Below are 7,750 nucleotides of genomic sequence, written 5' to 3'. Positions count from 1 at the left end.
TGAGTGTCAGTGTGTGTGTGGGCGTGAGTGTGTGAGTGTGTCAGTGTGTGTGTGGGCGTGTCGGTGTGCGTGTGTGAGTGTGTCGGTGTGCGTGTGTGTCGGTGTGTGTGTGCGTGAGTGTCAGTGTGTGTGGGCGTGTCGGTGTGTGTGTCGGTGTGTGTGTGGGGCGTGAGTGCGTGTGTGTGGGCGTGAGTGTTGGTGTTGTTTGTGTGGGGAGCGGTGGTGTAGCGGTCAGCGCGCTGCGCTATGAACCCGGCGACACCGGTTCGATTCCCGCTCACGGCCAACACCGGTGACGATTATTTGAACCGGTCCCGGGCCTCCCCTAGGTCGACTCAGCCTCAAATGAGTACCTGTAAACATTGCCACTAGGGAGACAAATGTGGTCGGGCGTGGTACTGGCCACCCACCCCCTCGTGTACCGTTCCGGCCTTCATAGGTGCTTGCTAACAGCACTTGCCCCTACAGTCTGAAGGCTACACGGGGGGATCTTTGTCTTTGTTGTGAGTGTGCGGGCGTGCGATGGCGTGCGATGGCGTGCCATGGGGAGCGGGGCCCAGTCGGCTGGCTAAATACCATACAGGTATACAGGGACGATTGTGTGAACCTGTTCTGGGGATCCCCTACTCAGCCTCGAATGAGTACCTGGTGCGGTGTGTAAATGTCGCTACTCGGGAGACAAAGGCGGCCGGGCGTGGTGCTGGCCACCCACCTTGTGTGCCGACCTTAATAGGTGCTCGCTATAACAGCACTTGCCCCAGCAGTCTGTGAAGGCTATAATACGGGGGATCTTTATCTTTGGTGTATTTGTGAGCGGGCGAGGTGCACTGGGTGGGCACAGGACGGACGGCTCGTCCTGTTCTCGGTGCACCTAGCCTGGCACGCACGCTGAGCAGCGGGAGCGCAGTTATCCTGTTTAAGTGGAGAATGCTCAAGACCGATACCCTGCGGGTTCGCGCCGCTTATCTACAACTCCACGCGTTCTATACAAATATATTACAACTCGCTTGTTTGCCCGTCCTAGAACGGAAGTTGTAATATTTACAAAAAAATTGAGCAGATTATAATTGTATCTTGTGTAAATTTAATGGCAGTGAATCTTCCACATAACGAAATCATCAAACACTTCACTCTATTTCACTGTAGCACTGTATTAATGGCAGTGATTCTCGCAGGAAACTACGTAATAAAACACCTCACTTCATGTCACTAGCACTGTATATAACTGACTTTCAATTTGTTCAAATTCACTGCTCTGATAATTTATTCTCTTCTGCTTTCGGTCGCTGGGATTGAAATGAATTTGAATTCGATACAATACCTGGGAAATGACTGAGAAATGTCTATTTTACCATAATGTAGAAGCATAAATTAGACTTACCTTTTGTCTCAAGCGCTGCAGAAATAAATAAAAACACCAAATCCACTTTGTTGCTGCGTATAATTATTTATTACATTCACTTTCAATGAAGAAACATCAAACTTAAAGCGAGTTTGCGGAAAAAAATAATTCTGCTCGACCTGCGTGATTGTAAAAATCCACCAGCTCATGAATATTAATGATGGGGGGGCGTGATGTGGAGTGATGTCACGCACGTTACACACAAACAGACATTCTTGGTTCATTATGGTAGTAATTCGCATATAGCCCGTCCAAGGACGGACGTATTGCAGTAAATCTGAAACATTCAAGCAAAAAGCAGAGCGCGACGTCATATTCATTGCATCCATTCGTGTGCAATTTGTAAGGCCGCGGTGACACAGACTTATTTCATTTAAAAGTTACAATCCCTTATTCTATGGTTCTTTTGGTAAAGTCATGTAGATAGAAAAAATAATAAAATAATAAAAATATCACGATGTTTCGGTCGCAACACAAGCGGTCGTCATCAGGAACATGGAGGTTAGCCTCTGAGGGCAAGCTGTTTATAAAGGTGTATAGATGGGCGGGGCAGCTAATGTTAATGTAGGAGAAAGCTCCTACACCGGCAGTAGGTCTACACCAATCAAAGAGCCGTTTATAAAGGTTTAGAGATGGGCAGGGCAGCAAATGTTAATGTAGGAGAAGGCTCCGACACCGGCAGTAGGTCTACACCAATCAAAGCATTGCACCTCGCTCCACACACCCACACTTAGAGTCGCAGCATCTCTTCAGAAATGTGAGTGACACGATCAGATGACCTTTCTTGTCTCGGAGTTTGTTAAAAGATCTTATGGTTATGTGGAAACCCTCCCCGCAGAGGCGGTTAAATTCTAAAACTTTCGTGACTGCAGGAATTCATATTTTATATATCACTGTGATTGAACTCACGACGCTTGAACTGCTCCCAACAAACGGCCTCCATTCAACCGAGCACAGCAATAAATATGTAGTGACATCGCGGGATGTCACTGTGCAGTGCCGGCCCCAGAGAGGCACGGCGTGCGGTGTAACGACATCGCGGATACCACAAGAGTGTGGGTATAGTACCGGCCCTAGAAGGGCCCGGTGAGTGCTGATGGATAGCGCATGGTGGCATCACACTTGGCATGCAGTGCCAGCCCTACAGGACAGGGTATGGGAGTGCCGGCCATAGGAATGAGGTTACTAAAGGCCATGGCACTCTGGTTGACCCGAGAGGGCACGTGACCAGTTAAGACTACAAAGGGGCACAAGTGGAGGCTAGGGGTGGTCACGTGGTTAACATCCAGATCCTTCCCGAGGATTCTGAAAGTTGGTCGTGGCCAAGGGCGGAGCAAGCCACGCCGCAGAGAATATAAGCTGGGTCCCCAGAGGGACCGGCGTTGTTGTTAATCCTGAAGAAACCTTTGTCTACGTTCTACGTTCTCCATTCAACGAGTCTCCAACACGTGGACCTGGACCCGAGCTGTGGTCCCGGTCCGTAGTAGCTAGTAACGTTGTAATTAGTGTAGTTAGCCTGGTGGTCACCACCATAGGTTGTTATTCTGTTAAGGGGACGTTACCCCATGTGTTGGAGTTAAATTAATGTGTTGGCCTCAAGTATACACCTGCGACTCAGTTGAACTTACTACAACTGGTGTCGGAAGTGGCCAAATGTTCTTTTGTATGTAAGATAGCCGAGTTAGGTTTTGCCTACATGACGCAGACTACATACCAGGACTTCGGACGATGAGGACGATGAAGGCGTTATTCCTCAGACAGCCTCGGGGATGGCGACCCCGGAGAAAGGGAGTGAGGCACCATCGGCGGAGCATCGCGACGACCATTCCAGCGACAGCTCACCACCATCGGGAAGAGAGCGCCGCACATTCCGCTCCCGCCTCGCTGAATTTCTCGAGGCCGTGGCTGCGATCATTGCGGAGCTCGACCGCGAAGAGCCAGCGGTGGAGGAGAGAGCACCGTAGCTGCGCGAGGTCGAGCATCCCGTTGCCGTTTTCCGCCAGCGGAAAACCTCCGTGGAGCAGCCCGCGCAAGCGGCCGCCATTTTGCTCGCGGAGCGGAGTGGAGAGCCCGCCAAATCAGAGACTGTGTCGAGCTCGCCTATTGACATTTCATCTCTCAGGTGGTGACTACCCTTTGTTAAAGAATTTACAGCCGCTGGAGGCGACTGGGTGGCCTTCAAGCGCCAATTCCAGACGAATTGCGACTTGGCGGGGTGGACAGAGGCGGAGTCGCTGAGAGCGCTGTATGCCGCCATTGACGACGACGCCTTAGCGGCGTTTCTCACCATCCCGCCGTCGGAGAGGGCCATGCTACGAGAAGCCTTTGCTCAAATGGCGGCCATCTACGAACCGCCGTCAAACATTCGCCATAAGTTCGCTGCGCAGAGGAGGGGGGAGGCCGAGATGCCCATCGCCTTCCGTAGCGCACTATTGGCGCTATCAAAGGCTGCCTTCCTGAAGATAGACGACGACGGAGTTGACTCGCTGGTCCTCGACAGATTGTTCGCGTTGGCAAAGGACCTCAATATCGTCCTGCCGGTAGTCAATGAAGACGATTTGTCTTCTCTCAAGGTTGCAATATGCATCCAGGCACACCTGCTCTTGCAACGACATAAGGGGTTGGAGGCGTGTACCACGCCTCGTGAGGCGCATGATACACCCAAAGATGTGGAGCCCATCCAAGCCTGCGCTTCGACCCAAGGCGGAGGCTGGCGAGGGGACAGCATGGTGCCACGGGATGAACAACTTCGACGGCGGAAGACCTCTCCTCGTCCTGGGAGCGGGCTCGTCATGTGCTACAACTGCGGCCTGCCGGGACACATCTCGTCGGGCTGCCGCGTGCCGTAACAATGCCTCCCCAGACCACCGCCGTCATCCGCCCGACCATCCTCCACTCTACTATACCCGAAGGCGAGTCGCGACACATCACACACTCGGCCCCTGAATCCACCTCACTCATCGCGTTCAGTCGGCTTTCATTCTCTTCGTGTGTCGGTGCGTGAGGGTTCAGATTTTGCTCGGGCTGACTGGCCGCTCCGACCGCGTCAGTCGTCGGGGTTGGCCCATAGAGTGGTTGCCGCGACCGCAGGTTCATCTGCTGTTATTGGATTGACAGAGGGGGTTGAAATCAGAATGTTCGTCGATACTGGTGCATGCGCGCCTATCATTTCCGAGTCGACAATGTCTTTTGGATACCAAGATGCATCACTCGTTCATGAGTCGCCCATATTACTTTGCCCCACAAAACGGTGGGCACAACGATGTTATATTTCCGCATTTTCCCGTCCCAACTCATCAATAGACCCCCTCTAAGGATCACCGTGGACAATGCTCGTCGGCCCTCCTCCTCCACGAAGTACTTAGCACGGTGCCTTATTTTCAATAAGGAGGCATCCTCCGCCTGGAGTCGCCCCCATTCCGTGTGGGTGAGGCCGATTGTGTTGTCCCATATGCCAATACAGTGCGAGACGGTCCCGTCACAGCGGGCTTGCAACGCCCTGCCCCCGTAATGCATGTACACTGATCACTTGGTGGCAGTCGTGATAGTGCATCAGCGTTTACATGGTGAACACCCTTTCTATATGAGACCACAAAGGAGTAGTCCTGAAGGACTTCTAGCCATCGGGAGAGCTGGCCAGATGGCGCATACTGGAGAGCCGCATGATCTGAGCGTACCTCAAACTTCCTTCCATAGAGGACGGTGTTGCTGGACGAAGTGAACGATAGCCAGCAATTCACGACACGTCACGCAGTAGCGCTACTCCACCGGGGACAGTACTCTACTCCCGTACTCAACCACACGCTCCACTCCGTTGACAACCTGGGATAACACGGCACCAATCCTAGTGTTACTGGCGTCGGTATCCAGGATAAAGGGCAAAGAAAAATCAGGGTACCGAAGAGGAGGTACATTGACCAGGCCATCTCGCAGCGTGGCAAACACTGCCTCCTCTTCCCCCCATCGTGGGGACATTGAGAGGCTCTGCAGCTCCAGGGGCTGTCTGTGGAATCACCCCGTCGTCCTCCTCCTTGTCTGAAGACGACTTGGTGAGTTGTTTCCACCTAGTTAATATTATTTAACGCTAGGCTATCACCTAACTATTATGTTTCACTTCTGACTCCAGTTCTTCACTGAGGCACACACTTGACTTGGAGGCAACACGTTTATTACACAACCCCAACAGGGCCAACTACATAAACGGACACACGTTAACTAGACCCCAACAGGGTAACTACATAACCGGGTCAGTCAGTAACATCCTGAATGACCCACGATGTCGAGCGGAGACCGAAGATCGGAGAAACATAGTGCCGAGGGTTGATTCCAGAGAACAGCCGCGATCGGGGCTTGGGACTTAGCCTTTATGGGACGCGCCCCCTTGTCCACGCCCCCTTCCAGATCCTTCCCGAAGACTCTGGCCCCTACATCACGTGTCCCTCTCTCCCCCTTTTGGGCCCCCCTTGTCACCTCGTCCGGTCACGTGCCCTCTCGGGGTCACCCAGACTGTCACGTCCTCACCCGACCTCTCTCCCTGTTACCAGGACTATGCCCCCTAGGGCCCCCTTCCATGGCATAGCTACTCTGGTGCCCGAGAGAGGCCCAAGACACACAGCTCCACTCTTGTGACGGTAGCTGGCGCTAAACGCCATAGTGACCCCATTTATGTCACTACACATGAACCAAAAAAACTACGTGCCGTTTGCCTCACAGTTCCTGTTACAGATCCCGTAAGTCACGGTTCATATTTTCCAAATTAAAAAAAATGACACCGCTTGGGGTCGTGATGGATTTCTTTCTTTCCTATTACTCCATGCCCTTGTACCATTCCCATCACGACCTCAGCGGTGTTGTAATGTGCACTTATGCTTACTCTATTGAAGGCGATATTGGCACACAAAATAAATATTGATTGACCATATATTACCTAGTTGGGAATGCACCATAGTAACACCGCCCCTTACTATGAAAATACTGCAGACTTTGAAACACAGCACCTTTTTTCACGATAGCCTTGTCTGTCTGCATTATTATTAATGCACAGCATTCCCTATATGTATCACACTCATTCATAGATTAAGTGTGAGAATGAGGTATATGTTACCAATTCAAAGAGGGATACACCACATAATAAATAAACAGACATTAACTTAGGTGACATTACAATAAGCAGACATAATGCTTCCTTACCATAGCTCTCCCTCCACTTGGCCTTCTGGGAGTAATTTTTTCAGCAGTTGGTTTAATGCAAGCAACATTTGAACAGGTTTCAACATGCAGTGTCTCATCAGCATTGAGGCAATGGTGGTGAAATGGCATATATTTATAGGCAATAACCATCTTTCTTATATATGGCTCCGAGTTCAATGCAAAAATATAGAATACCTAATCATTAGCATTGTTATTCTGAGTTCATTATATTAGATACACATTCATAGTTTGAAATTTAGAAAAATTATGTTGTTCCTTTGGTGTTTGAACATGTCAACACCTGTTTTATTGCCAGAAAGGGTAAAACCTATACTTATTTTTCATCATTGTTGTTCCTGTTGGAAATTATATATGTATGATATGTTGGTGGAGTTATCTCTTAATGCCCATGGTATTCTCCTTGGGTTCTCACCTGTCCAAGTTTGACCTCGACATTCTGGGAATTGGCATTTGTGTTTGGGTGACAGGCATTTATTTGTACTGAGACCTGGTTCCAGTATTGTGTTGAACTTTATTCCAGTAAACTACACAGTTTTGTAAACCTTGGCCGACTGAGGAATATGTTTAATTTTGATCTACAGTTGAAAAGGTGGCAAATTCTACGTTTTCCTTCGTTTTTCTCGAGAAAACCCTCTCTGTTAACTCATAACAGCCTCCATTTGGTCCAGGGTACACAGGAGTGTTAATAACGACACTCACTGTGATGGCTTAGGCTTTATGGCTGTCAATGTTACTATTGCATGCCAGCATAGACTTTGAACCCAGGGTTCCTTTTACGATCATTGAGCTCACCGACCTTGAATTTGTCATTTGTAGAATGGAGGTAATGAGCGCATATATACCCAGTGTTCTGCGGGAGGTTTCACAACAGCCTAACTGCTTTGTGGGTTTACCCCCGCCTCTCGGATTAGCACGGTTGGCTGCGTATGGTGCGAAAGAAGTTCAACATACTGTACATATCTTTACTCGGGTTGCCACCTCTCCAGTCCTTGCCGTCTGTGTTTGTACTGAGATCTGATATGTACGTATATGTATGTTGAACTTCTTTCGCACCTGACGTACCCAACCGTACTAATCAGAGGTGCGGGTACTGGTATCGCATTTAACTTTATTGCAATATGTACACTGTACAGTTTT

The sequence above is a fragment of the Lampetra fluviatilis genome, chromosome 11 (assembly GCF_964198595.1).
Source record: "Lampetra fluviatilis chromosome 11, kcLamFluv1.1, whole genome shotgun sequence".
Lineage (NCBI taxonomy): Eukaryota > Metazoa > Chordata > Hyperoartia > Petromyzontiformes > Petromyzontidae > Lampetra > Lampetra fluviatilis.
The sequence above is the reverse complement of the archived record's forward strand: the minus strand, read 5'-3'. Positions refer to the sequence as shown.